This window comes from Mandrillus leucophaeus, unplaced genomic scaffold (genome assembly GCF_000951045.1).
Source record: "Mandrillus leucophaeus isolate KB7577 unplaced genomic scaffold, Mleu.le_1.0 Scaffold492, whole genome shotgun sequence".
Classification (NCBI taxonomy): Eukaryota; Metazoa; Chordata; class Mammalia; order Primates; family Cercopithecidae; genus Mandrillus; species Mandrillus leucophaeus.
In genome coordinates, this window is record NW_012105276.1 from 1,717,544 (window position 1) to 1,733,038 (window position 15,495).

A 15,495-nucleotide genomic window follows, 5' to 3' on the forward strand; every position below is an offset into this window, starting at 1 on the left:
AATCACAGAGAAAACATTAGGACTGCATTCAAGAGAGTCCTGAGGCTCAAAGCAAATCAGGTTTTCTGGAACATTTATAGTATCATGACTCTATGTTACTTACCATATGAGCTAGTATGTGTGTAACAGTATTCCCCAGAGTTGGTTTCATGGGACAAAATTTCATCCAGTGCTCCATGAAAAGGGGATTCCATGGATAGGTAAGTTTGGGAAATTTTGTAGTATATCCCTCTCTTGAAAAGCCATAATACCCATTAGTATAGTAAATGCTCTAGTTATTTTACCACAGAACATTTTTTTCATCAAATACCAACTAATATGAGTCAACATTCTCAGACCACAGTAGTGTCATCATATGAATTCAAATGAAATACTGACACTTGTTTTTTCCAGAGTAATGTTGATCTCATATGTACAAATCAATGAACTCTTCCCATCTCACCTGTTTCATCTAAGGAACGAGTTTACATGCCCCAGCATGGATGTAGTTTAGCCCTCATAGCCTTCTGCAAACAAGCATAGGAGAGCAGTGAGGCTTTCACACTCCTATTGCTTCTAGTCATTTGCACTGATCAGCACTTGATACTCTGTGTAATACATGTGCTAAAGTTTGCAACCTTAAAAGAGATGGGGAAACTGTGACCTGAAACTGGCTAGGAAAAGTGGAGCCATTTTAAACTTGATGAAAACGTAAGTCCTACAAAAATTGTTTTAAAGAACTAACCAAACACAAAGTGACAATTCCTTTCTCATTGCCTGTGAGACAAATAAGCAAAAGCTAGGGTCCCAATAGATTGATATGGAAATTACATATAGATGCGTGAACTTGTGTGTATTTGTGTGAGAACTAGAAGCAATGATACCTCAGTATTGATGAACACACCTAGCATCCAGATCTTGCTTTCTATATGCCACTCCTCACCAAAAGGAATTAGGGCTCTGTGACCAAATGATTGGTTCCATTGCTGTGGTAGGATGTGTACAAGCTAAGCCTGGAGCATCTTGCTATACTAGAAAGTAAGGAAGTATTCAAAGACTGATGGGGACATGTCAGAAAGACAAGAAACCAGATTCTGAGGACTCCTCAGTAGCTAAATCTGGGTCAATCTAAGCATCAAAATAAATCATTATAGTAACAAATTACAACCCATAGAATATAATAAAATCCTGTGAGCCTATACAGTAGGAAGGAAGGTAAAGAGGAAGAAAGGAAAAGAGGAAGAAAAAAAGAGGGAGGAAGGAACGAAAGAAGAAAGGAAGGAAGGAAGGAAGGAAGGAAGGAAGGAAGGAAGGAAGGAAGGAAGGAAGGAAATATTTTCTGAAAGTAAAATGGCAGCTAATAAATAACAAATACAGAAGAAATGATGAAATTCAAAATCAACATTTGACAACCACCATAGTAATAATCGTTTCGGTCAAGAATCACTAGTAGATATTAAAATTAGTGGGTATATCTGGATGAAAAATAAGATATTTGCATAGTCTCAAAGTATCTCTCCACAAAACACTTAATTACCAAAGGTAACTTTTTAATGGGAAAATCTGGCAGACACCACATTGACCAAGCGATCAAAGTTAGCGTGACGGCTAATGAGACTTACTGGTGTCACATGCCTCCTGATGTGATGCACCAAGAGGGACACAACATCACTTGTATTTTCCCTGCCAAAAATGTACAGTCTGAATCTAACCATGAGGAAATATTAAAGAAACTAACCTGAAGGACTGTCTTTAAAATGACTAGCCTGTACTGTTCAAAAATATCAAGTTCATGAAAAAGAAAAACTGAGGAACTCTCCCAGGTTAAAGAAGACTAAAAACATATGCCATCTACATGTAAAAAAAAATAACACTGGATTCGATCTTGAACCAGAATTATTTTTTCTTTTGTCATAAAAATCATTAATATGATAACTGGCAAAATTCAAGTAAGAGTTGTAGATGTTAAATTAAGTCTAACCTAAAACCACCTCCTTTCATATTTTAAGTTCAGCCTAAAGCTTTCTCCGTGAACTGTAACGTATTCTTGTGTCAATCAACGAGTTTTGGCTAATCAGTGGCAGCCAACTGTTCAAACCATGTTCAAATAAGGGAAACGACTAGCTGTAACCAATCCAGCTGTTTCTGTACCTCACTTCAGTTTTCTGTCACTTTCCTTTTTGTGTCCAAAAATCTTCCACTACGTGGCTGTGCTAGAGTCTCTATGAGCCTATTCTGGTGCAGGAGGCTGCCCGGTTGATGAATGCCTCTTTGCTCAATAAAACTCCATTAAATTTAATTCAACTCCAGGTTTACTTTTCACATAGATTAGATATTAATTAACACTATAACCATGTTAATTTCCTGATTTCGACAATTATACTATACTTATACTATAGTTATATAAGATAGTGTCATTGTTTTTAGGAAATATACACTGAAATGCATAACAGTAAAGTTGTATGTCTGCAACTTAGTCTCAAAAGATTCAGAGAAAGGGTATTTTATATATATATACATACATATATCTATATATATATATGTCCAGAGATATATATATGCATAAATATAAGGACATTTTATATATGTGCATATGCAAAGAGAGAGAGAGAGACAGAGAAAATTATAGGGCATCCCACTAAGAACACATTTTGGTAAAAAATATGAACATTTGGGGAATCTAGATGAAGGATATATAAGAATATACTATGGGCTGGGCACAGTGGCTCACGCCTGAAATCCCAGCACTTTGGCAGGCTGAGGTGGGCAGATTGCTTGAGCCCAGGAGTTTAAGACCAGCCTGGACAACAGGGCAAAACCCCATCTCTACCAAAAAATAAATTAGCCAGGTATGGTAGCGTGTGCTTATAGTTTCAACTATTTGCAGGGGCTAAGGTGGAAAAATCGTTTGAGCCTGGGAGGCTGAGCCTGCAGTGAGCCCAGATCATGCCACTGCACTCCAGCCTGGGTGACCAAGTGAGATCCTGTCTCAAAAAAAAAGAAAAGAAAAAGCACTATATTTTGCGATTTTAAAAGTGAATTTGAATTTTTTTCAAAATTAAAAATAAAAGGAAACAGAAAAGAAAACGCTATGATCTTGGAGAGGAAGCATGCCAGGGAAATAGCCCTGAGATGTGTTTGCTTAGCTAGTTATATACAAGCTTTTCAGTTAGATTCTCCAGGGTTGTGTTGCCTTCTACTTCTTTGAAAATAGTCCCAGCTGCTTGTCCCCTAATACTGTCTGCCTGTCTGCCCTCTCACTCATGCTCCTGCCAAACCCCAGGTTTGGGGAACTGCCTACAGGACCGGAAGCCTAGAAATAATTCTGTACCTTCTTGAAAGAATACTCACTTATAGCTATGTACACCATTGTGATGCCAGGGTCACATGGCAAACCCCAGTTGCTACCTCTGGGAGAAGGGAAATGGAGATGGTATAAAATTGCAGGTAAGCATAGAGCAAAGGTCTTAGGGTCACAGCTAGAGGAAAGAAGGAGGAAAGTTTTTGAGTCTTTTGGTCTTTGAAACCAAAAATTACTCTCTCTCCTTCAAAAACCCATTGTTTATGAAAGGAACAAGTTGTGTTGGGGTGGGGTGCATGAGGGGAGGAACTGCCACAAGGAAAACAAAATGGCAGCTGCATGAAGCAGCTAAAAAATGGGTACTAAGAATAAAAGAAAAAAAAAAGAAATGGAAGAGTTCTTCCATTGGGATATCTGAATGTTCAATGAAACAAGCCAACAATATTCGGTAATTAATGATAAAGACATCTGCTAAGAACAAATTATGACAGACAGCATAGACTTCTGGAATTGAACAACCTTCCCACCGTGTCTTCAGAGATTGAGTTCATAAAAAAAAAAAAAAACTCATTGAGAATAAAATATTCAGGCTTGATATGCACTCTCCATATTCAAGGTTTATTATATTTTTTCTGTCAATGAAATCTCTTTCTCTCACTGTAAGTGGTTACTAGGTGGGATGTTGCTTATTAAGAAAAGCGGATATTTTCAGAACCATAAAGAGAGAGTAATAGTGTTATCTCTAGGATCTGTGCAAAGACCTCAAGGAAAACACAGCTGAAATTAGAATACTGTTGCTAAGTGAAGAGACTTAAGAGTGAATCAGAATCAAATGGGATTTAATCAGGATAGGTTTGGGGCTAATGAGCATTCTACTATTATAAACGAAGAAAGTAGTTCCTAAAACATGGTTTCTCATTCTGTTTCACTACTAAGCCATTGTAAGGCTTTACACAAGCCACATGAACACTCTAGAGTTCAATTTCTCTGGCTACTGAGTGCAGAACTATGTAAAGAAGGACAAGAAGAGAGTAAGGGAGACAAGTTAGGAGTCTATTGCTGTAACCCAGGCCAGGACTAATAGTAACCTGGGTCAGGGTGGTGATCATGTAGGTGTCAAGTGAGGGAGGTGAACCAAAGAGTTCACTCTCACTGAAAGCCTATAAACTTACCTTACCTGTAGGACTTTCTTCCCAACTACAGCTGAAGGGAGAAATCAAGGCTATGCTTTTGGCTCTCTAATGAATACACACTAGATGCAAAGACCTGTTCTAGGTGCTTTGCAGTGTAAATAAGATAGATATCATCTCTGCACCCAGGACCTTAGAGCCTACTTGAATGCAGAGACAAGCAAATCAGCAATTACAGTGCAATGGAAGAATAGCTAGAATGGAAGAGTTCAGAAGCTAAAGGATCACAAATGAGGTCCAAGTTACCCAATTGTGGGGAATCAGAGAATACCTGTTGCAAAAGATGGCATCTAGGCTGAGATCTAGAGAATAAAATGAATTCCTCGGTTAAAGAAAAGTGGGCAATGTAGGGGAAGTGATGATGCTTGGACAGGGAGAATAGCAGGTATGAAGTTTCAGCAATAAATGGTAAACTGGATGAGCTGAAGGTAGTCTAGTATGGAGCAAAACATGTAAGAGGTGAGTGAGTAAGCAAGGCAATTGTAACCCCCTATTTAAAAGTTTGGTCTGTATACTGAAAGCAGTGAGAAGGGTTTGAAAAGTTTTAGCAGAGAGTAACAGTTATTAACTCAGTTAACAAATAATTACTGGGCACATACTATGTGCCAAAGATTTTTCTAAGTGCAAGGGAAATAGCAGTTAGACATGATCAGATATTTATACAAGAACAAAAAGTCAAGCTACTTAATAAAAAAACTGTGTATAGAAGGGCAAGAAGAGTGAGACGGAGACCAGTTAGGAGTTTATTACTGTAACCCAAAAGAGGATTAATTGTTGCTTGGGTCAGGGTGGTGTCCACATAGGTAGAAAAAGAGACTTGGAGAGGCATTGGCTCCCCTAGCCAAGAGTTTCATTGCTGTGTCCAATAATAGGAAAAGAAAGTTTGGTGATAAATAGCATTTAGCATGGTACATACTTCATCTTTGAGAAGAGCTGGCTTCTGAAGCCACCTACTGAAACATTATTGCTTTGACAACAAGCATTTTATTAAGTACTTTATTAGATCTGTCCATGCCTACCTAGACAAGCCATTATTAAAAGTACATAAACCAGGCCAGCCACAGTGGCTTACACCTGTAATCCCAACACTGAACGGCCGAGGCAAGCAGATCGCTTGAGAGCAAGAATTTGAGACCAGCCTGGGCAACATAGTGAGACTCTGTCTCTACAAAAAAAAGGCAAAAATTAGCCAGGTGTGATGGTGTGCATCTGTAGTCCCAGCTACTCAGGAGGCTGACGTGGGAGGATCGCTTGAGCTCTGTAGGCAGAGTTTGCACTAAGCTGAGATCATGCCACTGCACTCCAGCCTGGGTGAGAGACCCAGACCCTGTCTCAAAAAGAAAAAAAAGAAAAAAGTACAAAAACCAATAACAAATAAAGAGATTGAAGAAGTAATTTAAAACATTCCAACAAAGAAAAGCCCAGGACCAAATGCCTTCACAGCTGAAGTCTACCAAACATTCATAGAAGAATTATTACCAGTACTTCTCAAACTCTTCCAAAAAAGAGAGCTACAGGAAATACTTTCAAACACGTTTCACATTTCACATTTCACAATGCCAGCACCACCTGGATACCTAAGCCAGACAAAACACCACAGGAAAAGAAAACTATAGGCCAGTACCCCTAATGAACACTGATGCAAAAATCCTCAATAAAATATTAGCAAACAATTCAACATGTCAAAAAGATTATACATCATGACCAAGCGGGATTTATTCCTGACATGCAAGGCTGGTTTAACATACACAAATCAATCAGTGTGACATATCACATTAACAGAATGAAAGATTAAAACCACATGATTATCTCAATTGATGCAGAAAAAAACATTTGACAAAGTTCAGTATCTCTTCTTGATAAAAACTCTTATATTAGTTTAGGTACAGTAGGAAAGCTCCTCAACCATAACAAAGGCCTTTTATGAAAAACCCACAGCTAACATTATAATCAACAAAGAAAAACTGAAAGCTTTTCCACTAAGATCCAACATAAAACAAGGATGCCTACTCTAACCACTTCTATTCAATGTAGTACTGAAAGTACTAGCATAAGCAATCAGGTAAGAAAAAGAATAAAAAGTATTCATCCAAATCAAAAAGAAAGAAGCAAAACTATCTCTATTGGCAGATGACATGTCTCATACATAGAAAAGCCCAAAAATTCAATTAAAATCTGTTTTAACTAATAAATGAATGCAGTAAAGTTGCTAAATACAAAATCAACATGCAAAGATAAGTAGCATTTCTATACATAAGTAACAGCCTAGCTGAAAAAGAAGTCAAAAACAATCTCATTTATGATAGCATCAAATACCTAAGAACAACTTTAACCAAGGAGATGAAAGATTTCTACACTGAAAACTATAAAACATTGATAAAAGAAATTGAAGAAGCCACATGTAAATAAAAATACATCCCACATGTAAATAAAAATATATCCCACGTTGATGGATGGAATAATTAATACAGTTGAAATGTCCATACTGCCCATAGCAATGTAGAAATGTAACATAATCATTACCAAAATTCAAAAGGCATTTTTTCATAGAAATAGAAAAAAAATGCTAAAGTTCGTATGGAGCCATAAAAACTCACAAATAGCCAAAGCAATCGTGAGAAAGAAAAACAAAGTTGCAAGCCACATATCTGATAAGGAGTTAATAACTAAAATCTACAAAGAATTCTTACAACTCAAAAGAAGAAAAACAATTATATTTTAAAAATAAACAGAGAACCTGAACAGACATTTCTTCAAAGAAAACATAAAAATAGCCAACAGGTGTATGAAAAGGTGCTTAACATCACTAATCATCAAAAAAATGCAAATTAAAGCCACTATAAGATATCACCTCATACCCATAAGGTTGACTATTATCAAAAAGACAAGCGATAACAGATGGTGGCAAGAGTGTGAAGAAAAGGGAACCCTAGTGTACTGTTGATGAGAATGTAGATTGGTAGAGCATTATGGAAAACAGGGTCCTAAAGAAATTAAAAATAGAACTACCATATGACCCAGTGATCCCTCTTCTGAGTATATACCCAAAGGTGATGAAATCACCACATCATAAAGATGTCTGCACTCCCATGTTCACTGTGGCATTATTCAAAGTAGCCATGATGCGAAAACAATGTAATGTCCATCAGCAGACAAATGGATTTTTTTAAGTGTGGTATATATACAGAATGGAATATTTTTTTAAAAGCAACTTTCCTTTGTTAGATCTTTCCAAAACGTTCTAATTAGTTTCTCTAGCAACACAACTCTCTATTTTGACACAGATATTTCATCAGTTTATATTGTATTTCATTAAATTTGTAATTATTTGTAACTGACTTAAACAGGCTTGGAAACAAATGTCCTAACAAACTCTTGGTAAACATTCAGCTCAAATGGCAGAAATAAAAGTACGTAGGTCACCACAGAGTTTCTTCCTAGGTATCCAAATTCAGTATGTTAGGAAACCAGCTGCCTGAGTTGATCCAGGAATGATGAGTTCTCGGGATTCAGGACTTTCTTTTTTTAATTATTATTATTATTATTATACTTTAAGTTCTGGGTTACATGTGCAGAACTTGCAGTTTTTTTACATAGATATACACGTGCAATGGTGGTTTGCTGCAACCATCAACCCGTCACCTACAATAGGTATTCCTCCTAATGTTATCCCTCCCCTAGCCCCCCACTCCCTGACAGGTCCTGGTGTGTGATGTTCCTACCCTTTGTCCATGTGTTCTCATTGTTCAACTCCCACCTATGAGCGAGAACATGTGGTGTTTGGTTTTCTGATCCTGTGATAGTTTGCTGAGAATGATGGGTTTCCAGCTTCATCCGTGTCCCTGCAAAGGACATGAACTCATCCTTTTTATGGCTGCATAGTATTCCATGGTGTATATGTGTCACATTTTCTTAATCCAGTCTATCATTGATGGACATTTGGGCTTGTTCCAAGTCTTTGCTATTGTGAATAGTGCCGCAATAAACATACATGTGCATGTGTCTTTATCATACAATGATTTATAATCTTTGGGTATATGCCCAGTAATGGGATTGCTGGGTCAAATGGCATTTCTAGTTCTAGATTCTTGAGGAATCACCACACTATCTTCCACAATGGTTGAATTTACATTCCCACCAACAGTGTAAAAGCATTCCTATTTTTCCACAACCCCTCCAGCATCTGTTGTTTCCAGACTTTTTAATGATCATCATTCTAACTGGCATGAGATGGTATCTCGTTGTGGTTTTGATTTTCATTTCTCTAATGACCAATGATGACGAGCATTTTTTCATATGTCTGTTGGTTGCATGTCTTCTTTTGAGAAGTGTCTGTTCATATCCTTTGCCCATTTTTTGATGGGGTTGCTTTTTTCTTGTAAATTTGTTTAAGTTCTTTGTAGATTCTGGATATTAGCCCTTTGTCAGATGGGTAGATTGCAAAAATTTTCTCCCCAGAATGGAATATTATACAAACTTAAAAAGGGAGATCCTGCCATTGGCCACAACATGAATGGACCTTGAAGACATTATGCTAAGAGAATAGTAAACCAAATCTAAATATATATATGTGTGTATACCTATTTATATATGTGTGTATACATATTTATATATGTGTATATATACACATATATTTTTATATATAATATGTATAGATGTATATAATATGTATATGTAATGTGTATATATGTATATAATATGTATATATAATATGTATGTGTATATATGTATATAATATGTATATATAATATATATATGTATATATAATACATATTATATATGTATATTCCGCAGGCTGGTGAGTGGGGAGGAAATAGGAAAATGTAGAGCAAAAGATACAAAAGAGCAGATATGTAGGATTAACAAGTTTATAGATCCAATGTACGGCATGAGGACTAAAGTTAATAGAATTGTATTGTATTAGGGATTTTTTAAAACAGGTATAATATATTTTAGCTGCTCTTGTCACCAAAAAGAAGTAACTATGTGAGATGATAGATACGTTAATCTGCTTCACTACAGTAACTATTTTACTATGTGTACATATCCCAAAACATCATGCTGTAAAACCCAAATATACATAGTAAAATTTATTCCAAAAAAAGTACATAAAATCAAAAAGAAAGTCACTCTGCCAGCATACCTGGCCTCCCTCCATGCACAAAAGTAAATATAACTCTGAAAATGTCTGCTAAACATAACCTTTTGTCACCAGAAACATGTTGGCAGCTGCTGGTGACAACTTATTTCATTACATTCTAATGATGTAAACTGCTCCCTCAGGATGATTTAGCTTGCTGCAGACAAAATGCTTATTGCTTCTTTACTCACGTAGAACACAAATGATTGCTGAGAATTTCAAACCCAATATTCAGGATTTTAAGCTAACCTAACAGATCCGCAGCATTCTATGAATACAGGCGATTTAACAAGAACACATTTTACAGCCTGAATTACTGCCATGTTGCATTCTATGTGTGCATCTATTAATCCAGGTTTTATTCTGAAGCCTGGAATTTGGGAAGCCAAGGGAATTTCTTGGCATAGTTTCAACCCTTCCCCTGCCAGAACTGGGTAATCAACAGATTCTTTAGCTAGGGCAACCATTGCTAACTTGTCGGAATGCTGCATAAAGACCACATATTGCCTCCAGCTGTGGGTGGCTTTAATGGACTGCTTTCTAAATATCAGCCAGGAGACCAGGTGATTCAAAATTATCTGGGGTGATTGTTAAAAACCTGGATTTGGTGCACCTATCTGAGACCTACTGCATAAGCATATGCGCAAGTGTGGCCTGGGAATCTGTACAGTGACAAGCTCCCACGGAAATGTGATGTGAAGCCAGGTTTCTCAGCTTCCTTAAAGGATCACCTGAGCAGGAGCAGGCACATAAACCCATCAGTAAAACCCACAGGAACAATGGCGTCTTCTGTAGGGGTATTCAGCAGAGCATCATGTTCAAGCACGCTTATTACCTCTAGTTCCAACTCTGTCCATGCACTCCTGATATGCTCTCCTTTTGATTCCATCTGTGAGATTTTGGGCAAGTTACTTACCCTTTCTAAGCCTCAGTTTCTTCAAATACGAAACAGGAATAATATCACAATTGACTAGGTTGTTATAAAGAAATAATTTAATGTACATAAGCACCTGACACATACTAACCAATCAATCACTATAACCTATCTAAAAGGTTTTTTGGCTTCATTTAGGTTTACTTCTCCTTCCTTACTGGACAACCCTACTTTCGTTTTCCTGTTTAAGCACAACATATCTTCCTCCACTCCGTTCTCCAATCTGCATCTCCAGATTCTGATCAGGAACTCGCCCACAGGCTCCAATGCTACCCAGCCCGGCCTCTTTAGAACCACACTAACACTCTCTAAGGCTGGATTCTTCCCTCAAATATAGTCATGCAGGAGGGACCCTGAGGGGTCTGGAACTCTAGACCTGTCTGCACAAGTTAATCAGCAATAGCAACTTCCAAAATGACGTTCGTTACTTGCCCCCAGGAAACAGGAACCCCTGAGTCTGTCATGTGTCCTGCATATTAGTGTACTGACTGATGGCACAAGGATGAAGATGATCATAATAATATCTATCACTGATTAATCACCAAATCTGTGCCAAGCTCTACATTAACCGCTTTCTTTGAAGGCACCTGTGAGATAGGTACTACTGTTCTCATTTTCCCTTTGAGAAAACCACAGCCTAGAGAAGTTATAAAACTTGCCCAAGCTCACAACAGGTAACATACAGAGTTCTAATATATGCAGCCTGATTCTAGTGCTAGCATTTCTTTACTTTTCTTTCCTTCTTTTTTTTACCATTACACGAAAGAATCTTCCAGAGAAGATTCATTGTCAGATAGATAATACTTGGAAGCATGAAACAGTATCAAGAAACAATATGATTAAAATCAAAAGCACTTTATGGAGGCCTTGCAGCCTCAAGTCAGTGAAAGCCCAAGACAAATTTCCTTAGAAAGACAACATGCTATGAGATAAATACCAAAAAAGTGAGATTTCTCCCACTCTGCCACTTATGGGTGCATGATTTGGATAAAGTCACTTAAACTTTTTGAGCCCCATTTTTCTTCATCAGTAAAATAAAAACATAATAGCAACATGTTCACAGTTGTGTATGAAGATTAAATAAGATAATAAATGTGGAAATGCCCTAAAGTGGTATACAAATATTATAAATTATAATTATTCATTCCACTAATATTTATTCAACATTTGCTATGTTCCAGGCACTGGAATGAAACTGTGAAGTAGACACAGTCCCTGCCTATCCACATAGAGTTCAGAGTCTAGTAAAAAGGCAATACAAAATAAAGTAATAAATGCTAAAAGAGAGGAAAAATACCTAGCCTGAAAAACACCTAGCCCTGACTTGTGGGCTAGGAGGGGATAAGGAGGCTTCCTAGAGAAAAGGGAAATCTAAGTTAAGACCTGGAATTAACCAAGGAAAGAAAGTAGGAGGAAATGAGGAAAGGTGAAGGAGAGTCAGAGATCTCTACTAACATTCCGGTTGCCTAATAGTTGCCTCCCGGTACATGAAACATAGGGGGGAAAAAGCATGTTTGGAAGAAACAATAATTGTCTCTGTTTTGAGTGTGATGTGCCTGAGGTGCCTGTAGATAGCCAGTGAGTACTGTCCAACAGGCAGCTGGATAAAAAGGTCTGGAGCTCAAGAGATTGCTTTTACGTAATGGTCTAGATTTGGAAGTCATTGTCAGGTAGGTAATACTTGGAAGCATGAAAGAGTTATACAGAGTAAAAAGAAGAATCTAGTACAGGTAGAAAAAGAGGAGCCTACAAGAAGTTTCTTATTTTCTTCTTTCCTGCTTTCACGCAGACCTTATTCCATCAAATATTTATCCTTTTCTATGGACATTTAATATTTTATCCTTTTCCATGGACATTTAAGTATACTAAGTCTTTATCATCAAAAGGATAAATAGCTTTTGCCTACCCCATAACTCTGTCCAGTTATAACTTTGTCTATCTGCTTCCTCCCCATCAGAACTGAACCTCTTTTTTTTTTTTTTTTTTTTTTTTGAGACAGAGTCTCTCGCTGTCACCAGGCTGTGGTGTGATCTCAGCTCACTGCAACCTCCCCCTCCCAGGTTCAAGCAAGTCTTGTGTGTCAGCCTCCCAAGTGTCTGGGATTACAGGCACATGCCACCACACCCAGCTAATTTTTTTTTTTTTCTGTACTTTTAGTAGAGACGGGGTTTCACTGTGTTGGCCAGGATGGTCTCGATCTCCTGACCGCGTGATCCGCCCGCATTGGCCTCCCAAAGCACTGGGATTACAGGTGTGAGCCACCGCTCCCAGCCAGAGGTGAACTTCTTAAAATAGAAATCTACAACTGGAATCTCCATGTCCACACTTGACATTCACTTCTCAAACCACTCCAGTCTGTCTGCCTTCCCTGTCTCTCCACTGAAGTACTCTTATTAAACTCCTCAGTAGCCTATTTGTTATCAAATCCAAAAGATACATGTTGATTGTCATGTTTTTGTTTTTGTTTTTGTTTTTTTGTCCAAAGTTTTAGAGATTGGTAATGTAAATTCTCCCTCTTGCTTAAAATGTATTCTACCTTTGCCCCCTTAATTTCACGCTTTCTGATGTTACCTCCCCTCTCTCTGAATGCTCCTTCTGAGTCCCTGTGGTGCTCTCTTCCTTCTGCATCCGCTTCTTTAATATTGCTATTCCTCAGGATTCTTTCTTAGGCCTTTTTCTTACTGAATAAACATATTTTCTCTCCTTCCCCTATCCTGATATTTTAATACATACCCAAGTTGTTTGCCTAGGATAGACTGAAGCCCAACTTTGGTTTTAACAGGATAGAAGGAGAAATACTATAGCCACCAGTAATTTTTTAGATTTGATTGCAGGAAGTTAAAGAATTACCCATCTGATGGTTTCCATTTTCTCTAAAATGTAGCAAGCAAGATTATCTGCTAAACACATGAGTAGAAGGTGGTAGAATATGCAAGAATATTAGGAAAGAAAAGAATATTGAAATAGCCATCATGGAGGATTGGCAAGAATATTAAGTAGGAAAACATAAAAGGATTACTGAGAGATGTTAAGATCCTAGTTAAAGTTGGGAATGATGGTTTTTAAATGTCCCCAATCTGCCGGTGATTTTTCCCTAGTAGTCTAAACATGAGCATGGAGAAGGCCACAGGTGGTTTGATCTAAGGTAGGATCTTCCCAATAAAACCAATAAAGGACAATAAAGGAGTCAAGAAATTAAGAACAACAGCAAGAGAGTGGCCAAAGTCCTGGTTTATGGAGATCTGTGCTAGGAGGAGAGCAAAGTGTAAATAGGAGGGGTCTGAGAGTGAAAGTCTTGATAAGTTCCAAGGAAGGGCTGTCTCTGAAACTGAATAAGCAAATTGGGAAGACCAGTTGGTTTGGTCAGAGCGTGGGATCGTGGATTTTGTTGTATGAGAGTTTATATAGTCTGGATGATGAGAAAGCCCAGAATATGGCCATGGTAGTCGTTGAAGATAAACATAGCTGATGGTCATTGGAAATAAAAGGGGAGTTTATACAGTGGAGGGGCCCAATTAAAAAGTCACTTCTGTGAATTCAACATCCCCCAACTCAAAAGTAATACAACCTTTTTCTATGCTCTTCCCCAAGAGCATTTCTGTTATTGTCCTTATTCCACTGTATTCTAATTAGCCTGGTCTCTGTTTATTTCTACTCAACTGTGAGCTCTTCTTCTCACCCACTACAGTACACACAAGGTCAGTGAGTATCCAACGCTGAATGAATGAATGAATGAATGAGTGAACGAATGAATGAATGAATAGCAATAGTTGTTTTCATGTGACTTCATATTACAGGCCTTTTACTCCAGTTCCTGGAATATTTCACTGTTGTTATTTAGCCACGAATAAAAGATAAGTATGCATTTTGTTTCTTGTCCATAGCTAATTATCTTTCAATCATAGAACGTTTTCTTTTTTCTAAAGAAATTATTTTCTAAAGTTTAGATATGGAACCATTATCATTATTTTTCACCTCAAATAATATTTCTTTATCACTGTATCTCACATCAGAGCCATGTCAAGGGTTCTACTACTGTGGAAATTAAATCTTCAGATAGATCCTTCCTTGATATGGAATCATTATTTCATTGCATGAATGATTTATCAGTTGCTTTCCATATGTCAGACAGTCCCATAACAAGGCTCTGGGGATAGAATGATGAACAAGACAACTTCTTTCTTCAGTCACACCTGTAGACAGATAAGGAAGCAAGCCCAACAACCCCAAAAATCTCACTAGCTAAAAGGCAGCAAAGCCGTGTATCTTGCACATGCAAAGTCTGTTGCATGTTTCAGTAACTCTCCATGGCAACTGCCTTCCATACATTGATTCGCCATTACTCCTCCATATCAACACAAGCTTTCAGAATTGCCAAGGCAGAGGAAGAGAGAGAGGGACTTGAACACAGAAATTACATACATCCATTCTGCTCACAAATTATCAGCCACATCAAACCATGGCCACACCTAAATTCAAGAAGATGTGGAGGTACAATTCTCTCATATGCTCAGAAATAAAGAAACAGATATGGGGCCAGGCTCAGTGGCTCACGACTGTAATCTCAGCATTTTTGGAGGCCGAGGTGGGTGGATTGCTTGAGCTCAGGAGTTCAAGGCCAGCCTAGGCAAACACAGCAAAACCTGGTCTCTGCTAAAAATACAAAAACTAGCTGGGCATGATGTTACACACCTATAGTCCCAGACACTTGGGAGGCTGAGGTGGGAGGATGGCTTGAGCGTAGGAGGCTGAGGTTGCAGTGAGCCAAGATCATGCCAGTGCACTCCAGCCTGGGTGACAGAGCCAGAGCCTGGCTCAAAAAAAAAAGGAGAATGAAAGGAAAAAAGAGAGAGAGAAAGAGAGAAAGAAAGAAAGAGAAAGAAAGAAAGAAAGAAAGAAAGAAAGAAAGAAAGAAAGAAAGAAAGAAAGAAAGAAAGAAAGAAAGAAAGAA